This window comes from Parus major, chromosome 4A (assembly GCF_001522545.3).
Source record: "Parus major isolate Abel chromosome 4A, Parus_major1.1, whole genome shotgun sequence".
Classification (NCBI taxonomy): Eukaryota; Metazoa; Chordata; class Aves; order Passeriformes; family Paridae; genus Parus; species Parus major.
The window spans coordinates 13,433,978-13,455,585 of NC_031772.1; the positions used below are offsets into that span (position 1 = coordinate 13,433,978).

At 38.5% G+C, this 21,608-nt stretch overlaps 1 protein-coding gene across 1 annotated transcript in view; it reads right to left on the reverse strand.

The window, feature by feature from the left end:
• Positions 1–21,608, reverse strand: part of AFF2 (AF4/FMR2 family member 2) — a 313,841-nt gene that overhangs the window by 226,299 nt on the left and 65,934 nt on the right. The gene's annotated exons all lie outside the window — the stretch shown is intronic.

Consider the following 21,608-nt stretch of genomic DNA (forward strand, 5'->3'; position numbering starts at 1 on the left):
AGGAAAGGAAAGGAAAGGAAAGGAAAGGAAAGGAAAGGAAAGGAAAGGAAAGGAAAGGAAAGGAAAGGAAAGGAAAGGAAAGGAAAGGAAAGGAAAATCAAGAACCAAATTCTGTATATAAACAATGGCAGCTTTCAGGCTTGCTTTTCATACTGAACTGAACGGGCAAAGAGTGTCCGTGCATTTGCAAGCTTTTCCAAGTGAGCCTAGAGGGGCCTGTTTACCAGAGATCAAATCTCTGGCAAACAACTCATTGCAGCTCTTCAAACAGGCTGAAATTATGACCTTATGTTTTTGTTTCTCAACAACCCAAACCTTTGATGTAAACTAATGTTGACCTTTCCAGCATAAATTTGACATGAAGCCACTTTTGTTTCAAACGCCCTATGAAAATTCAGCTACAGGCTTACTGGATAAAGCCTTCTTGTGAGATGATAAATAATAGATAATAAAAACTGGAGCCAACTTACTCATTGAAGTATTTTCTTTTCCTGACTGACTATCACCATGGAACTTTTCTACCTTGGCTTGTGTTGGGCTGTCTCACACCGCAGGCCCATCCAACCCATGCTAAATCCTAGTGAAGTCAAAGGAAAAACCTCTCAGGAATTTCAGGTCCTCAGCCTCTGAGTGAAACCTAAATTAAACTAAGTTAAACATCATATCTCCCATGGATCTCTGTGAAGACATTTCTACCTTTGGCATTATGTGGGTGTCCAAGAAATTAGGCTGGTGTCTCCAGAAATTACTTCAATACAATTTGGGCATAAAGGCTCCTAATTCAACCTCAGCAAGTGCTGACTTCTGTCAGTTACAGAAAGCCTGTGAGTTCCCAATAAAAGCACCTCTGATCTACTGAACTGGTAACTCTGTTCAATCTTGTTCCACCATGCCCAAGTAGTAAAAGGGAATCAACAGACAAAAAGGAAGATAACTGTTAATTTTTCAAAATGTTGATATTAGTATTTAGTGCTCTCCTCACCAGCTTAGCAGTTTTAAAAACCAGAAATTGAGTTGGAGAATCCAGATAAAAAATGAGCAACCTTTATGTGGAGTCCATTAACTAATCCTAAGTTAAAGTGGCATTGAAATTGAACTAGAGTGATGTGTATAAAAAAGAACATGTGACGAGCACATGGATACCACATGAATACATTATGATAAATATTCTTCCAGTAAGAGCAAATTAATTCATTCTGACCACATACTTAAAATGAAGCCAGACTTGCCGGGTTTTTTTAATAAATGCCAAAGTATCATTTAACTATTAAAGTAAGCTTATCTTTTGCTGTGCCAAAAGACTCGCAAGACAGTGCTTCAGAGCAAAATGTCAGTATATATATATATATATAAAATATGTATGTATATATATATATATGTATATATACACAATTTATCAGTATATATACACACACAGACACACACACTATCAGTATAACTCACTGTACAATCACTACATATCAAATAGTAAGAACCTCGCTTTTTTCTTTTGCACTCCACATTGGGGGTTCAACCCTTTTAGCTGAGCCTGTTACAGTATCACACAGCCTGCTTTGCTGTGTGATACACACTTGAAGTGTCTGAATTCTGTTCTGCAAAGAGCTTCTTGTGCTGGTTCCCTCCATACCTCAGTAAATGCAAGCTGCAAAACAAAGGTGATGAACTGAAGCATTTCAGGTAAGCTCCACTGACAGCACCTCATTGCCTAACCTAATAACTACTTTCAGAGATCACCTGAAATAACTTTCTCTTAGTATTAGAAACTAATTAAATTATATTAACCCTTGTGTCTAGAGTCTAGTTTGGGGGCCAGACTAAGAGGCCTTGCATTTTTTTGAGATATGAGATCCATGCAAATAAAACACTTGTGAATTTTGCTTGCTAATCATAAAGCATGTCCCATGCAAATCACAGAAATAGCAATGACAAATTTCATGGGTTGGTCATGGCAGAAATAGCAGATTTCACAGCATGACACTGATTAAAAGCCAGACAAGAAAATCACAAATAAAGACATTTAAGCTGCCAAGAAAATTATGTTCTGAAGTACTGAATTACTTCTTTATTAATACAGTCGTCCTGGATGGATATTCTCCAAAGCAGCAAAATTGTCACTAAACAAATCTGTAACCCAAAAATACTCCCAGTTTAAGGAACTGTTCATTCTTCCTAATTCTTAGTTTAGATACTGCTGAATAATGAAGTGGACAAAAATCCAGGATGACAAAATGAACTTCACAGAAATATATTTTCTGAGCACAGGCTTCCCTGAGCTGGTGGCTGGAGTCTTCATTCGAATATCAGTATAAAGGGTGCATTATACCTCTGCACAAGAAGAAACTGCAAGGGAAGTCAAGTGTCACAATGTAAGTATCAGATCATGTCCCAGCTCTCTCTTATGGACTAAGGCTTCATGTTTATTTTTAAAAGCATTGACTCATCAGTCATTGCACTGGTGCCCACGTCCAGCTGGTTGCCCAAAATGTTTGAAAAATTCAAAGCCATGACAGCACTGCTGCTTTAGTGCTTAGGTCAGTGCAAAACCTGTTTTGGTGTGAGAATGGAGTTTTCATCTAACCTCAAAGCTGAACCCAGCAACAAAAAGTTAAAGCTCAAGTCTGTCTGTCTTACAGCCCAGAGACTGGAAGCCAGACTTTGCACAAAGCCAAGTGGTGGTCTCCTGCCCCATCCTGGTCCTTCTGCACCTGCAACTCTTCCTGCTGTTCTCCACTCCATGAAAGAGGCTGCAAAAGGAAATGATGATCCTGGAGAAAAATAACCCAAACTGCTTATTATGTCATCATTCTGTGTTCTGTGTCATTATATATAAATTCACAAATACTATGATATTATGTTCCAGAAACAGATTTCAGAACTAAAAAAAAAAATTCTGTCTCAGAATGAAATGTGTTTTACTTCAATTTGGAAAAAATCAATATATTCCATTTCAGTGGTTTACTTAACCTCATGTATTCCATTTTAGTTATTTACTCTATCAGTTCTTAAATTTTGGCATTTCAGCCCCTCCAGCAGCTCTGTCTGAAAAGCAAAGAGGAACACATCTGCACAGTTCCTACAGGCACACCAAGGAGGCAGGCAGACCTCTCCACAGCACCATTCCAGGGTTCATCTGAATGTAGCCCTATGCTGCAGGCTTCTTTTAGGACCAGAAAGAACGTGAGCTCAGCACTCTCCAGGACCATGAAAACAATGCAAAGAGAACTCTGTGAGGAGAGCTTCAGGGATCTTTCCATTTCCATATGGATCCTTTTAAAATAAACCTCTTATGCGGTATCTTTGAGAAAGGGGAACTCGGATGTCTTCTCAGGAATGTGGCATGATGCTCTCAGTTAAGGAACGTGACTTCAGCATCTTTCATAGAATTAACCTGAGGCTCTTGCCCAGAAAAGTACAACACACAGTATGCTGGCTACTAGTTTTTTATACAAGTTCTTTTAAATAAAGAAAAAAAATAGTGGCAAAAGCCAAAGAAAACTTCATAAAAATTAATGGTTCTAGCACTTTCTTATAAAACATAGACAATCCCTCATGCAGAAACAAAAAATTACACCATCACTCATTTCTCAGAGGGAGGCAGCAATTTCATTGGGTAGTAGCCACACAAGGGAAAAAAACTAAGATCTTCTTCATTGTTATCCACCTCCTAGTTCTGCTCATCCGTATTTGATCAGACAGCAAAAATGTTCATATTTATTTAGAACTTAAAAAACCCTTAAGGTTCAAGACTTTAAGCCAAAAGGCTGTTGGCCATGCGTGAAAAGCTATACCTGAGACGATTTATGAACAGGAGTGGGAAAAAAACCATACTCCCCTGGGGCTGAGTTTTCTCTATTTTTTTACACAAGAACAAGGATTAATTACTATTTAAAATCATTATTTCATCTGTCAGTCTAATGCTTTGACTTTTCCTACAATGGACATTGGCCCCTACCAAGGTGAATGCAAAAATCACTTCCAAATACCAGCAGTAGACAATATGGCATGATGGACATTTTTCAAAATGTACTGCACCCCTACATTTTTTTGATTGCTCAACACATTGGTAGTCATTACTTTTGCAACTTATTTCAAGCCAAGAGATATAAATGTCTGTCTGTTCTGACTGGCAGGGTGCTGTAAAACAACGCTGGCAGCCAATCAAACACACACTCTCTCTCTTCCTCCTTGGGGTGACAGTATATATTTTCAGTGGTATAGCCAGGACTGATTGCCATCAATCAAGACTTGGATTCCCAGTCCATTTCCACAGCATACACATGCTGAGTGAAAGGCCAATCTAACTCAGTATCCTTTGGTAAACTCCTGAAACTTCATTAGATTAACATTTTAGACAAAATAATAATCAGTTCATCAATGCAGGAAAAGAGCTTAGAAGTCTAAATGCTTCCAAAATTGGATCTCCTCTGCTTTTAAAGGTAAACAGATGGAAAACATTTGATTCTTATTTATTACCAGTTAAATGTATGTCCCTTATTTCACCATAAACTACAAGACTTCACAAAAGTGTATCTTATTTCACTGATCTTTAATAACCTGAAAACCAGTAACAGAAACCTATAATGAAGCACCCCATATACTGTAAATTAAAAATAGTAAGAGACCTCAAAGAGGTTTTCTTCAAAAACTGCTTCAGTTTAGTGTTTCATTTTATATATACACTAAGAGAGAGACATATGTAAACATTTCTAAAGTATAATGCAAAGGAACTAGCTGTGCTATTATCTATTCCAAGCACATGGTTCAACATTTGTTTATGCAAACCATATAATTGGAAACTCTGTCCATTTTCTGCTTGTGCTAAATATTCTGTGTATAAATACTTTTCATAGTAGATAAATAAGGTTTTTATTTAGGTCTTATCACCTTCATATTACATATTCATTGATTTCTAAACTGCCTTAAACAGCTCTGTAGATCTGAAACATTATGAATTCAGTTTTGGCACCTTGGTATTAAATTTGCATATCAGGTCACGCACCGCTTGACATACATGCAAAATTGCACTGCGGCTATTTTATTACAACCACAAAATATATTCAGAAACTGCATGCAGCATCAAAATAAATTAAAATGGATAAAAGACCCAATAGTGAGCCACATTTTTTTTATTGTTTAGTAGTGCCTAAAGCCATTTATATGTTCTAGTCAATAAACAAAAGTTAGACTAGAACAATCTTTAGTCTTTCTGTTATTATATTTTAATTGCAGGAGTAAATATATTTTTTCCCCTTACCAGTTGTATCCTACTTAAGGCTTGAATTCTTTTAAATTGTATGCTATAAAATGCAATGTATCGTGATCACTGGCAAGCCTTCATGTTTCTCTGCATATGTCAGAATGTATACAGACACTGTGTATCAAAAGACAGATATACAAAGCAATATATTTGTCTAGTTGATTTTGTATCTGAAATGTTTTTTGTAACTTACTGTGTATGCCAAGGCTGCATTTGCATGGAGACTGCATTTACACAAAGTTAAAAGTGCATCAGTCAATGCTGCTCAGCCATTATAGTGCCTTCAATATATACCAACTAACTACCTTTGGTGCTTCATCTACAAATTGCCCTCTTTATATTCAGTAAGCTGCAGCAAAGACATTAGAAAATCAAATAGTAGGGGACACATTTTCCAATTGTCCCTCACTAGGGCTCCATTTCAATGTCTAAAACACTTCAGGATAAATAATTTGGCATTTCTATTCACTTGTTCCCAGGCCACGCTCACTTGGCTGCTTAGGTCATGCCTGCAAATTGGGGACTCGGATGTCTCACAGACTCTCCAGGGGACAGAAGGGTGCCCATAAGGCAGCTGTACTGGCCCAGGTGATTGTGGCCAGCCTGGCCACTGTCCCAGCTCCACTGCCCACACTGCAGCCAAGCCATGGGCAGTGTGAGCAGCTCCTGTGCCAATGGAAGGAGATCCCAAAGAACCAGACAGGGCTTTGTGCTGGGAGCCTCTGATGCTCAGCACCACGGCTGCCTTCATCACCCTTGGAAAAAACACAGTTCCCTTCCATGTAAAGCAGGCAGCGGAAGCATCCTCTTGCTCTGTTACGGGTAACAAGTGTCTGTGAGCACAGGGATGAATCCATCTTCCTCAAACAGCCCAACCCTGGACACTGAGCCAGAGCACTGCTGCACCCTTACAGATTGCGAAGAGAGCTGTGCACACATCATCACGTCCCTGCTCCTCCCACGTGTGCCAGGGTATGGGTGCCTTCACCTACATCACCTGCTCTCAACCATTACTGACTCTTAACCTTGGGACATCCATTAGAAAACAACCAGCGGGGGATGGTTGTTTAAGAGATTCAAAATGGCATCCTCCATCAAATCAGAGCAACAGCACAAACGAGGGAAATCCTGGAATTAACACATAACTAAATTTAGAGCACATTTTACTAGTCTAGCTCACACTAACATGGAAATTACATGACAGAGTACCTCCATTAAGTCATCAAACAATCTTTGGCCACACAGTCGGGCCCTTAACCAAAACTTCTGGCTTCTAAGTTTGCTCTAGTTCTTCTCAAAACATCACAAAAGAAACCTGAACCTAAACGTCTACATTTCACAAGAAAAACGCTCACTGAACTCAGGGGAGAAAGATCAGAGCCTCATCTGTAGTAGCTGGTGGAGACAGAGAGACCTCTTAAGAAACCTGCATGACTGCACTGAAAATCTGAGCTCATCAACACCACTGTGTTTACAGCAAAAACCTTAAAAAATCGACATAATGTAACAAATTGGTTCAAAGTATTGCTACAGACCACCATGCTAAATTCCCACATCCTTAGCAGTTTGTAAAAATGTTTAATTTATGTTTATGTATTCTTATTCAAAATGTTAGTTAACAGCCTGTAGGGACCTGGTAATAGGATCCTTTTTTCTTTTTTATGTTTATTAGCTACATTAATGACTGTTTCTGCAATTCTGCTACAAAGACTTGCGTTAATGAACGCCAATTAATTCTGAAATGATTTTAAACAAAGGGTGATGAGAATAACCAATCAACCATGACAGTGTAAAGAGCAAGCAAGCTGCTGTGACCTAATTTTTCTGTGTTGATTCTTTGCTGTCAGAGTGCATTCTTATTCATCAAGAACACCTATAGATTTTGCACATACATACTACAGTATTATAATTTTGGAAATGCTCTGTTCCTTTTCAACATGGAAAATTACTTCATTTAAAGTATAGGTTTCAATAATATCGACTCACAAACTGCTGATACCTCAGAGGTCAGGCAGCATTAGAAGAACCCTACTAATTTCAACTTCTTAAAATTTAAGATGAGAACTTGCTGGTTCAAACACTTGGAACATCTGGCCTTTCAGTCAAAAACGTAACAAAGAATCATCTCCCTCTTTCAATCTGTTTAATTAGAGGCATTATATCCATCAACCTTTTTTTGTCCACAATAAATTACTCTTTTAGCCATGAAACAGAATTCACAAGGAGTAAATGAAGGTAATTCCCTGAAACCAGCAACAAGTTGAGTGATTACACTCCTGAAATAACACATATATGTGTCAAATCTGACCTAAAAAGTAAATAGACCATGCAGGCAGATGTGACTTACATGCCTGTTCTGTGAAGAAACATAAAAAAAGCTATCCAAAACTGTTCAAAATTTAAACAAAAGGAACTGATATTGAGAAATGTAATTTGCTTTTTCACCTGGTGCCCAGTTTGTACTTCCACTAGAAGAGCATTGCTAATAACAAAAGACAGATACTTTAAAATTTCTATAAATCGTAGAGTGTACAAACAGACCAGATTCTACCACTTCATTTTGTAATGGACTTATGTTAGAGAATGGACCTTCTTTATGAGCATTTGTGTTCTCTTTTGTCTAACATACAGACACAAAATTAATCACACACCAAAAATTCACTTTTATTGGTGGTTTTTCAACTGAAGGCAACACCGTTGCCTGACAAAGATGCGGAAATCATTAAGCCTATGAACTGAGAAGGCCTCTACCAAAGAACCATGATCTCTGCCTCTACCATGATCAATCCTATGGGATCATACTACAGAACACAGAAGACTATAGCACATGTTACAAAAAGTACTACTAAATGACAATGAGGTAGACAGAAAAAGTTCACTAGTAAAAATATTTTTTTTTCAAGTTTACTAACTGGTGTCATGGACAGACTGTAAAACAGAATTAGTGCAGGTGAAGAAAGGGAGGTCCATCTCCTAAGGACATTAACTACATGATTACTGGCAGGTGGATATCTGTGGTACTGATTAACAGAGGCAGCATTTTTACCATGTCTATCTCCTGTGTCACTCATGCCCTGTTATAGGCAGGATCCACAGTCACCCCCTCTCTCTACTCCACCTGTTTAGTCATATCTTTTGTGAGCTTCCTCTTCCAAAGACGGACCTCCATAAGTCTAAATTCTGGCAAAGCCTAAGTCAGTGCAAGTATTTGAATTCCTTAAGGACTTAAGCTTTGGTGCTGAAGCTGAGGCAACTGCTCCTTCCATTCCTTATTCTCAGGAAAAAGAGGAGATAAATGTATATGGGCCTATACATGAGATTCTGTTCTCGGAGAGCTACACTTGAAGGATTTTTCATATGTCCACTAACATATTGCAAATCCAAATCTCAGATCAGCATTTAGCCTTTTCTGTGCAACAGCAGATGCTCTTAGTTTACCATGGGGATGCCTTTTATCCCTCAGAGAAGCACAGCTAAAGTAACTTCCTTGTAAAAAAGAGAGCAGGAAACAAATAAGACAAGAAGCTCTGGCATACAAATATTTTTTGCTGACTTCTCTACATACAATCCATAGACAGCTATTCTCAGCACAGTATGAAAAACATTCTCCTGGAACAGAGAACAAAGGGCTGTATCAGTTTTACTGGGAAACACTCATTTTTATTGTACTAGGCTTTACTTGAGTAATGACAGCAGGCTGGATCCCTGATGCCAGAGGCACAAACTGACATGGGCTTTGGTGCCTATGTGAAATACAGGCAGAGACTGGGGCTATGTTTAGAGGACAGAGATGCATTCAGCCTCCTGCCCTCCAAACACAGCAGTGCCAGCCAGTCCCAGCCCAGGTGCTGCCTGATCCATGAGCAGCGACCCTACTTTAACCAACCAACCATGTTCTCCACTTGTATCAGTCTAGCAAACATTTTGGTGGCAAGATGTCAGGGCTTTGAGAGTCACAGTGCCATCTTTCAGAAAAACAGGTTTTCCCATGTCCATTTACTGAAGTCACTCCATATTGTTGCTGATGGATTCATATTTGTAATGATAGAAGTTTTGCATTAACATCTAGCCCACCACAAAGGGTTTATTACTGAAATGCCAATTCAACCATAGCTGTAATGACCCTATTTTATAAGGCACACATTTCAGGCACTTTTGCAAATTATAAAAAAATGGAGTAGTTAAATTATGCTGCTAACATAATATGAATGTGTCATCACACCGTATCAAGCAATTTCATATCAAACAAGGATGTGATTATGGAATTTTGCTGTTACGATGCAAAAGAAGGAACTTGGAGAAAAAAGTGCAGTATAAGAACAATGACACCCTTTTCCTTTGCACCCAGCAACCTTTAGTGTCTTTCAGTCATGAGACAGCCTAGGACAGCTGAAAGTTAAAGTTGGACTGACACCTTATTAGATTTTTGTTTGGTTTGTAAATAAAATAAATTGAGGATCTCAAATTCACCATGTGATTTCAACCAGAGAAATTGTGAAACAACAGATATCTCAGCCCTAACAAAGCTGTAGTTTCAAACTCTGAGTCTTCAGGCCTTTCATCATTGTATTTCTGCATTATTATACCACTAACGATGTAATACACAAAGAGGACAAAATGTCAGTCCTCGATGGAAATGAACACCCTACCCTTCAACATTCAACACTCAGACCTTGCATAATTTAAATGTGTCATGTCATCAGACTATTATTCTTCCAGCTTTTTATAATGATTTCTAACACTGGCCAGACATTGTACACCTGGCTGGAAAATGTTTCTTTTTAAACAATGCAAGAACTAACCAATATGTAAACCCAATAATTAAATTACCTTCAGCTGCTGGCCATTGTTATTCTGCACTGCTTTCCCAACCAAGGTAGCTATAGTGATCTGATTTAAACAGCAATCTAGCAGAACATTTTTCATTGCCCATGATTGTTGTGCAGAGTAAATTGGCTCACATCAGATTTGACTCTAATTTGGGTTTCAGAACAGTTAATTTGAACTTAAGCACTTATGGAAGGGCTGTTAACAAGAGGTGCCTGCACTGGAATTCTTCTCATTGCAGTGCTGTTATAGTCCAGATTCTTATAGATCATGTGTGTGCTTTCTAGCACTCCACTTGCAGAGTTAGGCATGGCAGAAAACAACTTACCAGACATTTAACAATGTTGAAGGAAAATAACACAGACGTACACAATAGATTCTTGCTATATGAGTGGCAAACAGAAATAAATATGTTTCTTTTCAAACACGCAGCTACCTTGTGACCTAATCATCTCAGGATTAAATCTACCTTAGTCCTTTATTGTGGTGTTTTGGTGTTTCAGAAAATCAAGTAGGGTCAAGTTCTGCCCATTCATAAGTTACCAAGAGATCCGTGGAAATACCTAATGGCTGAATTTTATCATTATTAGCTGTTACATTAATAGCACTAATGTGTTAAATCTTAATACTCTGGCCCATTAGCTTAGGTAAAAGACTATTAATGTAAAAGGTGTATTTTAGCCAATCAACAAAATTTATAAAGGCTTTTGTTTTGTTTTATAACATTGTCTCTCTTGCAGTACCAGTGATTAGTACAGACATTAGATCATAGTAATTCTATAATTAATAATGAAAATATGATCTAACAATATAAATACAAGCTCCATTATAGCTTGGGCTCAGACAGAGCTTAACTTAATTTTACTCTATCGTAAATCAAGTCTGTTACCCCTATTCATACCTAATTGGTTGGCGATTTTTTTTCCCCCTCAACAAAAGTATAACATATTTAGAAGGGACTGAAGGGAATCTGGGCTTTGGGTTTGGATTTTCCTGTTTTCCAGCACATATCAAGAAACAAATTATTCTAAGATAGGCTCAGAAATTGTTCTTTTAAGCGACAATGGTGCCTACAGAAAACAAAAGTGTGCAGAACATATCTTAACCACCAAGATGGTTCAGTGGGCAAAAGCAGACTCCTGATATTTTGTCAACTCATTGGAAGTCTCCTACTATCTCTGGTGCCTAAATGTGATCACAAACAAGTGGCACAGCACAAACTTAACCAGAAATGACGCAAACAGACTGTGAGAAGGGAAAGTCCATTGTGACAAGTCTGGCTCATAGATACACAGTACACCAGAGTCAGGGCCTACACTCTTATTCCAAAATTAAATTCTATATGGGTATACACAGAGAACACCACTGATTATGACAGGATTGAAAACTGGCAAAGAAGATTCCTGTAACAAAGTAAAGCATCATTTGAGTATCAGTTACTGCCTGGATCCAAGTGCTGCTTCTGCAGTTTGAGTTGGCTGTTTTCTGTTGTTCTTTTCAGAAAAAAAGATGTCTCAAGCCCAAAGTTGTACTTGAGTCAGTGTAGAAATGCATTTAAGAAATATGTACCTAATTTTGAGAATTACCCTTTTGCATCCCGCACTGAATTATGAACTGTATTTTTAAGTTCAGATGTAATTAAAATAATTAACAATAGCAATGCCAACTATTTATTATACTATTAAAATACGTTCCACGCTGTTCTTCATGTGTACTTGTTCATTTCCTCTAGACATAAGTAATGTGTAGACAGATACATTGTTTATTTATGACCCCAGTGACAGTAAATGTGGCATATGTGCCTACAATGTTTGACAGATAAAATGAGTTATTTACAGATGCTGAGTTTACTATTGATACTGAAACAGCAATAGTATTTGGAAACTTCTCCATTTATTTTCTCAAGAGCTGCTTTCACTGGAAACTGTGTTTTGTAGTGCTACCTAAAAAGATAGCACAAACAGTCCTGTCCACTCTGTAATGCAGTCATCACTGGTATCTGCTAATTTTAGAATGGTCCTTTTTACAGGTTTTGATTCAAACACTACTGAATTCAATGACAAGTTTTCTATAAGCAATTGTGGGTTAGGAATTCAGTCCTTATAAATAATATCTCTGCAGAAGGGTAGGTTCATTTCTGGGTTTCACTGTTTGGCATAATATAGAGAAGGTACAGATGTATGAGAGGAGCAAATTGGAGAACACTTTTGATCTATTAAGCTCAATTCTAAAGGGCTAAAAGTTGTTTCCAAAAATTGCTTCCATGAAGCCAAAAATAAAAATTCCACTGACTCTGGCAGGAAAACAAACAGATCCCTTCAGGAGAAAATGCATTGATTATTCCTTTTTGGTAAAACTAATAAGCTTAGACACCAGATTTTGAAAAAATTACATATATCTCTTTTACTTGTGCAAGACTGATGTGTAGTGGGATATTTTTCTCCTTTATCCCCAACAATCTCCTTTACTCCATTTTCTATCCTTTTTTTTGGAATGGCTCAGAGCATTCTCACAAAACACTGCAGCTAATGTCAGTGGCAGTGAGCACTGCCCTGGCTCTAAACCTGCTGCTGTGAAGTTCTGCTTGTTGTGCAAGTGTGTTATGCAAGATGCTGCAAGTTGAAGAGCCCAGTGTCAAAGGTAATCCCTACAGAGACTTGCATAACAGCCACATGCAAAATGACTGGCTTTTCATTGGTTCTGCATGTGGGTTGTTTTCTTATATTTGTTGTTATTGTAGGTTGGGTTTTTGTCTTTTCAAATGAATTCTGCAATTTAACTTTCCCACCCCCCAAAAAAAATCTTGATAGACCCATGTGCACATTTTGCTTAATTTTCAAGTGCCTTTATACACAACCTATATGGCACATATTTTTATATACACAGATTCTTGTGACAGCTATGCAGGCCTCAAAACTTTTGGAAGCCTTTCAAGGAATATTTGTGCTGTCTGTTTTGGGCAGACCTGAGTTAATCTCAGTCTGTGCTTCAGGCTGGAAAAAATAAAGTGTAAGCCTCAGCTGAGGCTCTCAGCACAGTTTAGTAGCTCAAACACAAAGCTGTGGTAAATGCAGCCCTGTGGCTTCCCCCTGGCCACGCCCCTCTTCCTCAGACCAGAGGGAAAGCAATCATTCATTCATGAAGGAAAACTGTTCCAAAATATCTGCTATGTTTTTTGCCCAATGTGACAGTCAATCCAAGGTGAGACTTTGCTACAAGGATGTAGGATTACAACAATCCATACGTGAAGTCCAGCCTTCACCACTGTAAAAACAGACAAAAAATGGTGGGAGAACACATCTGAATACCTTCTCTTACATACATAAATGCAGAAGCTTTGGCTCGACACCTCATACACATGTACTCTAATCACCTCAGGATTTAAGAGCAGCTTGTTCACTCAAAGCTCCCTAACAGAAGATATGGGATTGTTTCTCAGGTACAAAGCCGACTTACTGACTACTCAAGATGTTCAGACTTTTCTATGACAACATGTTGTGCTGATGTCACAGCACCACAGTAATCTGCAATCTGCATCTGATGGTATATAAGAGGGAAACAGGAAATATTAAGTCCCAAGAGTCATGGGACATCAACATTCTGGGCAAAGTGGATCTTGCTTGGATCTTGCTTCATTCGTAAACGGACTAAGTGGGAAAGTAGTTGTGGGAACAAAGAAGAATTTAAGAAATAATTTTATGATCCCACTTAGTAAGAGACAGAAAAGAAATGACACTAAATTTAAGCATTGAATGGAACAGAAAACATTCAGCTGAAAACTGATTCCCTTGGGTCTAATTTTTGCTGGAAGGACCAGAAATGACAATGTTAGGACCTGTGACATACATTTATTCAGGGCCAAAATCAGAAACCAGATGTAGTGAAGATCTCCAAGTAGCACCATGTCACAGGAGACAAGGCAGCAAAATCTGTAATTCCTTCCGACTTTTATCATATGTGATCTATTGTGAAACCACACCAGTGTATCAGGAAAAGCCTTTCCAGCCTCTGCAAGTGTGGATGTAGATCTAAATGCTCACCTATGTAATGGTTATCTATAATTTTGGATTTGTACACATGCACAAACACAGAGAACACAAATTGGTGAAATCCCTGCCAGAAAAATAATTCTCTATGAAGACCACAAAAGCTCAAGTTAATACAGTGCAGAAGCCAATCTTACTCGCAGTACTTTGAAGAAACAGGTGCCCACAATTATATCCCTCCTCACCATGCAGTGTCCCATTGTAGCTAATAGGATAACAAATTAAATACTGCCATTAAACAGGCCTTCCCACAGCCAGGATCCCAAGTAAATTTGGCTTCCTTAAAGGACAATCCTAACATTCATCTGGGTTCATCTGGGAGCAGCATTTCCTATGTATTTGACATAACCAGCCTTTTCTTCAGCATCAGAGCTGCTTATTTCAGCTATTTGGTCTTCAACAAACATATTTTTTGTGGTTAATGGAAGGGGAAATCCCTCTCTCTGTTCATGCCTCTGTTCCCTCCTGTCCTTCAGCGATCTGCCATCTGCCTTGCTCTAGAAACTAAAATGCCTGAAGCAGCCAAGAAAACATGGAGATTTGCTCTGAGCACCCATTTCTGAAACCCCATCCAAGATTTGTTATGGAAAATCTTCTATGCTTGGCTGTAAAGATCAGTTCCCTTTCAAGGTGCTTAGTTAAGAAAGCTGCCTCTAGCACTTACAGAAGCTTTCCCTTCTCAAAGAGCTGGAGAGTTCAGCCCATGCTGAGCAGAAGGCAGGGTCTTCTCCATTTCTGTCACCTGCTGATTCAGCCATTTATGGTTCTTACAGGGAAGCAGTTGTGAGGTGCCTCGGGGAGGCACAGAGTTAGTTTCAGATAAGCACTGTGAAAAGAGAGGCATGGCTGTAAGCCATGTGTGTGAATTTTGACCCCCTGTGCTGGGGGATGGGCAATGTGAGCCCTGGATGAAGTTACCCCACCCCAAACCCTTGTGAAGGGTGGCCCAGGAGTTCTGGTTGGGTTTGAGTCCCTGGGGGTTTCTCCCTTGCTGTGTTTCTAGTGGTCCCTGATCCTGAACTCCACCCTCAAGGGTGGAGACCCTCAAGAGTTCTGTCCCTCAAAAACCCCGGCTCTGACTTTGTTCAGGGCTCTCTGTTCTGGATCTGAGTTTGTTCCCATGCTGAATAAATGGTTTCATGAACCGGGAGCCCATCTCATTGGTGTTTGATGCTGGTCCCCAGAACCCTGCAGCTTCCCTGGATGAGATCCTGAGGTTACGGAGTACAACAGGAAGCTATAGGAGTTAGGTGCCCTTTCTCTTCTACTAGGTAATTTATCCCAGGTTACTTGTCATTGTCGGACACAAAATGATTCAAACGGACACAGCTCGAGGTGTGATGAAAGAATAATAAGCATTTATTTGTTCTTTCAGTATTTATAGATTTTCAACCACGACCAGGGATTGGATAGTCAGGTTACCACCTTCCCAACCACACTGGCCATGAGAGACATCCATCAAAAGGCATATCTGTAATGGAATGTATAAACACCTATGTTTATAGTTACTTTCCTGGGAAAGTGGCTAGAACTTGTGAGAACAATATCGAAAGGCCTGATTCTCAGGGCAACAGTTACTCACTACCTGTCCCAGGGCCAGAGAATGGAGCTGCATCTCTGCTAGCAATAAGTGCAGCACAGCAGAAGTCAATCTGCAGAGAGAGTTGGTGCCAAGAATCCACAGGGTGTGTGTCTTGGGGGAAAGAAGAGAGATGGGGGCTGTGTGGCACTAGTATGACTTCTCCTGAGCACCAGAGAGCATCTGAAGCATGTTACTGGCATCCCTGCAGACGTTCTCTTGTTTTCCTTTCAGCTTAAAAAACTTTATTTCACATATTCAGAGACCATACCTCAATCAACCAAAAAACAGCAACTGGGGAATCTCAGATTTCTTTATAGTGTGCTCCTCAGAAAAACTAAAAGGCTAACAGAAAGGCAGTATTTTTATTTCTAGCACCTGGCTCTTTCAACCAAGCAAAGTCAATAGTAATATGATATTCCTGATTTAGTTAAATCGTTTAGCATCTGAAATCTGGTTGCTTATCTGAAATCTTCATTATAGCTAAAACACTGGCTCTGAAAAAGGGGGATGAAAATTATAAGTAAATAGGCCATCTCTCACAAATCTAATACTTGGGACTAGGGACTTACAGCATGTAGAATTCTAATAAAAGCAGAAAAAACCACCATTATTATCAAAATAAATCAAATATATTCAATATATCAAAGTATATTAAAAACTGTAGCAAACAATTTTCTTGATTAAATGCAGGTGCAGTTACATCTTAATAAAACGTGTTTAGGAAAACAGCATTTGCAAATTTTAATTTTTCTTCTCCTTGGAAGAAAAATAATTCTTTACAGCCTACTCTTGATTTCAGTCCTAAATAAGTTTAATTCAGATTGACCATTTATGGCCCAATTTTGCTTCTTCTAATCAAAATCAGAAAGCCTTTGTCCGCATGTGGAATTATTGGTACTACCTACAGCAATACTATCACAAAAGGGCAGGAGAGGTCTAGACTAGCTGTATTTTACCGTCACCTCGACATCTCACAGAAAAGGGTCTGCTTCTGCTTCTCTGGTTTATTTTGTTTAGCTTTAGCATAGTGAACTGGACATTTTATGTGTCAAGGAACTGACAAGAACCAGTTTATCACTACATAGAGGGGAAAAAGCAATAGCACTTGTATGTAAAATTTTGTGGGATTTAAATATACTTCTTTGTATTCAGTATGCAGAAACTTGGTGAATGCAGCCCTGCCTCCATTCCACTCTGCCCAGTCATTTTCTATCTGGTAGTGGAAGAAATAATTTGACAATGAAAAAATGTCAACCATTGGCCCAGGCATTGCATATCCCCTTATTGGCTTTTTGTCACTCCACAGACTTGAGGAAACTTGAATGGTCAAGTTTGGCTCTCGGAAATATTGGCAAAGCTTGAAATCCCAGATTTCCATACTTTGGATCTGCAAACCATTTGTGGTCCATGATACCACAGTGCGTGGTGCTCACCATAAATCCGTGTTAAATGGTGACCTTTGTGAACATGGGATTGTGGAACAAATGATGTGGTTGCTAGGATAATTGTTTGGAATAAAAAGTACCCTTTTTAGTATTTCCCTAGCTAAATTTATGCCATATTTAATGTGAATGTGTAACTGCATGTGTTGGCGGGAAGGAAAGATGTTACAATCTCTCTTTATTCCAATGCAAAATAAACTGTGAAGTTTTTCTTCACAAAGAAGCCGCTTAAAAAAGCTACTCCTGGATGCAAAGAGAGGTTCAAAATTAACTGTGTTCAAGTATAAGTAGCATATGCTAGTACCAATTACATTTTTGGGAGAGGTTTCAGGTTTTCTGATGACATGAAAGTTAGGGTTTCTTCACATCAAAAAGGATTAAACTGAGTTAAGGTAACTGACACTGACCAGGCTGTGAAGGAAGCCTTCATTCAGGATGAACTGTAAGTAACAGAATCCAAATCCTGACTCCCCCAAGCCACCTGAGGATTCTTATGTTTAAGAATCTCTAAGTTTACAAAGTATCTATTAGTGTTTTAATATATTGAAGAAAGAATTATCTCAATGTTTATATTTAAAATATTGGCAAATGTAAATGGATGCCTGGGTATTTACAAATAGAAGAAGTAATTGCCAGCTTGTCTTGTGGATTTAAGCATCACAGCTCGCAGTTCAGTGAAATATAACCCAAGGAGTTTACACATCTGGGGAATATAACAATGGGAAATTATTCTGAGGACATGTGCAAGGGAATGTAGCGTGTATTAATGGAAATATATTTAGACTGGCAGTATTAATTGGCACTATTGATGAGGATTGGGGCTTAGACCTATGATCACTGACTTCTCTCAGAGATCTTTGTGAATCCAGGCAAAATTTCCAGGCTCATTAGCCTGGAAAGTGACTGAATCCATACTTATCTTGCCTCTTCTTCCCTCAGCTCCCCAAACCTTTTCTTTAAACTCAGTGTTACAGGACAACTAGCTACTTCAGCAGCACTCAGAAAAAATGAAAATCACCTTTCTTGACTTTCCTGAACTGAACGTACATAAAATTATCCCCACTAATGTGACTGTGGGCAATGAAACCTAAAATGCAACTCCAAGAAACCTCTTGGAGATGGTTTCTATATGCTCTTTTGTCATGAAAAAGAACAGTCATTCCCTCCCTAGGAAGAGAAATGGATACTGTGTGGGCCAATCATGGCCTCTTATCCTCAGTTAGGAGTTTGGTATCTTTAATGCTACCACAGGTATCCTGTCTTGTGTGTATTAAATAAATAGTATGGATACTGTTTGTTCCATTTTTCCATGTTTACCTAAATTTATGCTATTCTACTACTCTTAAGATTACTGAATCTGAATGATGAATCACTGTATGAGAGCATGGAAAACAAACTTTGCAATGATCCAGCAAGAAGAGAAAGGCAGAAGTGAATTCCTCTACTCACAACACGAGACCTGGTGGTGGTAGTTGCTACATCATACTGATTTTCAAAGGAGACATTTAAAAACTTCCTTTGGCCTGAGATATAACTCTCACAATTTTTAAACTGTTTTTCTCTTGCTTTATTATATGATGGAACAAGCCAATTTTTCTTTTAAAATGGGAAATGGTATCACTCTGCCATAACAAAAGCCTGTTTTAGATTGGTTTATTGCCCAATTTTTAAATGCACATTGCCACAGCATTTCAAAGGAGTGTATTTACATTTACCTTTCTAAAACACACAGTATATTATGTTGCAGTTAAAAACCCACAAACTCAATCTGATATTTCTTAACTAATTTATTCCCAAGCCAATATGTATTTTAATGTTCCAAACTGTTGCTAATTAACACATGGAAATATTTTAATATGGATTTTGATTAATTCCATTTAACAGTCTAACCAGTGCTAAAGCATATGTGGTATGCCATTTCTTTCTTTTGAGGAAGGCATTGGCATTAAATCTTTCAATCTTCCTGAGCACCAAATGCTAATTTCAGGAAGATTAAATAACAGACTGCAGCTACAGTTTCCTTTCTTTACTTCCCAGAAAGTGAAATGAACATATTTATGTGGGAGGAATTTCTTTACTGCACAAGCCAAAATACAGAAATTAGATTTTTTTTTTCCCCAACATTGCTAATATACCAGCAATTTCCTGCCAACTAAATAACTTTAACCTATATCTGCAGATCATGGAGCATTGCCAAGTTATATGTTCAATTTTCTTCCACTGTGTTTCTTTTTTTATTAAAGTATTCCCATATGATGTTTTCATTTGCAGCTCCTAAATGCTTTTCCATACTTGAATCAGAGACTACAGCATATAGTGAGGTGACTCTGGCCATAACACCAGAAATGCTCATGTAAGACCTCCTCTGATTTTCACATTTTGAAGGTATGTAATACATATTATTTATGTTGTGTTGCTGCAATGGTTTAAAATCTGAGTGTAATTCTGCCTGTCAACAAACTAAAGGCCAGAAAACACCCTAAGGTGTGCATGTGAGTAAGCACCTCACACCTGTGAGAATGCAGGAGACAGAGCAGGAGAGGCTGCCTGGGACCAGGGGTCAGTGACCTGAGTGTCAGCCCAGCTTTCCATGAGATGGAGTCTGATCAGCTTAAGAGCAGTTAAGCACTTCTGTTCTTGTGATCTCCGTCAGAAAGGTGACCACATCTGAGTATTGCAGTTCCTCTTTCCCATATGGTGAGTCCAGTTTTGCTGTGCTTACACCCACTGTCCATCTACTATCCTATGGTCAGTATGTTCCTACTGGGAGCTGAAACAGAGTGCACTGTACATTCACATTACACCTGCATCTCCTTCATGATCTCCTCACCTCTGTTGACTAAGCAACCTTTTCTTTAGATTCTTTCCCTAGGTCTTATTTTACTTGTTGCAATATTCTCCGTAAATCTTCATTTAGCTTCTAATATATGGTGCTGTCCCTCTTCCTTTACCTTTCACTAGCCGTATTTTTGTATCAACTGCTCATGTAACATCGGAAGTGCTTTATGTTTGATTTCCTACTCTGTCTTCAATACCCAATCACATTCTGCATCATTCAGCTGTCTGGATTCCTGGCATTTGCAAGAAGCATTCCAGTTGTTCCTTACTGATCTACCCCTATCAGATACAACAGTCTAATTTTCTACTTGACAGCCATTTTCACTGGGATTAAAACTTTCTTCTCCAAGACTGCATTTAGACCCCCTGATTTTCTTTATGCTTTTTTTTTACACATTTAACAGGTGTGTGTTGGATGCAATGTTTTCATCATATTTGGTGTGGCACTGGGAGAAAGTAAATTATAGCTTCTAGAGAGAGTCCCTGCTGTCGTTCAAGAAGCAGAGGCTGTCCAGATATGATCATTTGGCATTTAAGGAAAAAAGTAAAAACCACTACACCAGAGAAGCCCCAGGTTCAATCCCAGTGATGATTCACAACAACTGTCACTGCCCATGCAGAAATGTGTGCACACTCTCCTGCCTGCATTTGAAAAAACATGTGACTTCTATTCTATTTCTCTCTATTTAAAACCTTAGTTTCTCCACGAAGAATAAGGGTTGTGGAAAAAAAATATGAGAATTTTGACAGGAATGAGCAGTGAATATGTAGGTAGTTTTTTTCAATCTAGCTATGTGTTACTTTAGAGGTTGCATCAGCTAAAATAAAATTTAACATAGCCGATGGTAAAGTTTAAGAATGGCCATTCATTGTAGTACAAAAGACCAAATGCTAATACCTGAATATCTGCCCATCCTGTTCTCAGAAAGAAGCATGCATGCTATTCACATGAGAACTGATCACAACCCAGTGTAAACACACATCGTGAAACATTCAAATACATGAAAATGGCGTTTTCCCATGTTTTTTTACAGGAGCATTGTTTATTTCACTGTTCAGAGAGAATAATTTCATTCAAGTAGGTTATGTTCCAGAAGAGTATTAAAAACTAATGCAAAGGCTTCAATTTTGTTCCACCTGCTAGGCTGGTCCTAAAAGAATGCCCTTGTTAGCTGGCAGGTAAGCAGACTACTAATACTAAGGTCCAAGAACATCCTTCCTTATGCATTTGCATGCCAGATAGATAGATACAAGGTGCTGAAAAATTTGCTCTACCAACTCCTGGTTATTATTCAAAAGGTGCATTAACAGTCAACATTGAGATAATGTAACACTTAATGCTGGTTGTACACAGCTTGTGATATTTTCCTTAAAAAAAGTGATTGTTCCATAGTCATACACCAAATTTATTGTCAAAGCTACAAATACACCCTTCAGTCCCCTTGCAGCCTTTGAATTATGCCTTTACATCTTTGCTCAAGCCAAACAAATTTTTCTACTGCCCTCCCCAAAGTCTTTGAGGCCATTTTACTTTGTGACATTTCATAAGACACCAAATGAGACAAGCAATTACTCTGGCACTGGGAATTTCAAATAGGTTTAAAAAAAAGATAAAT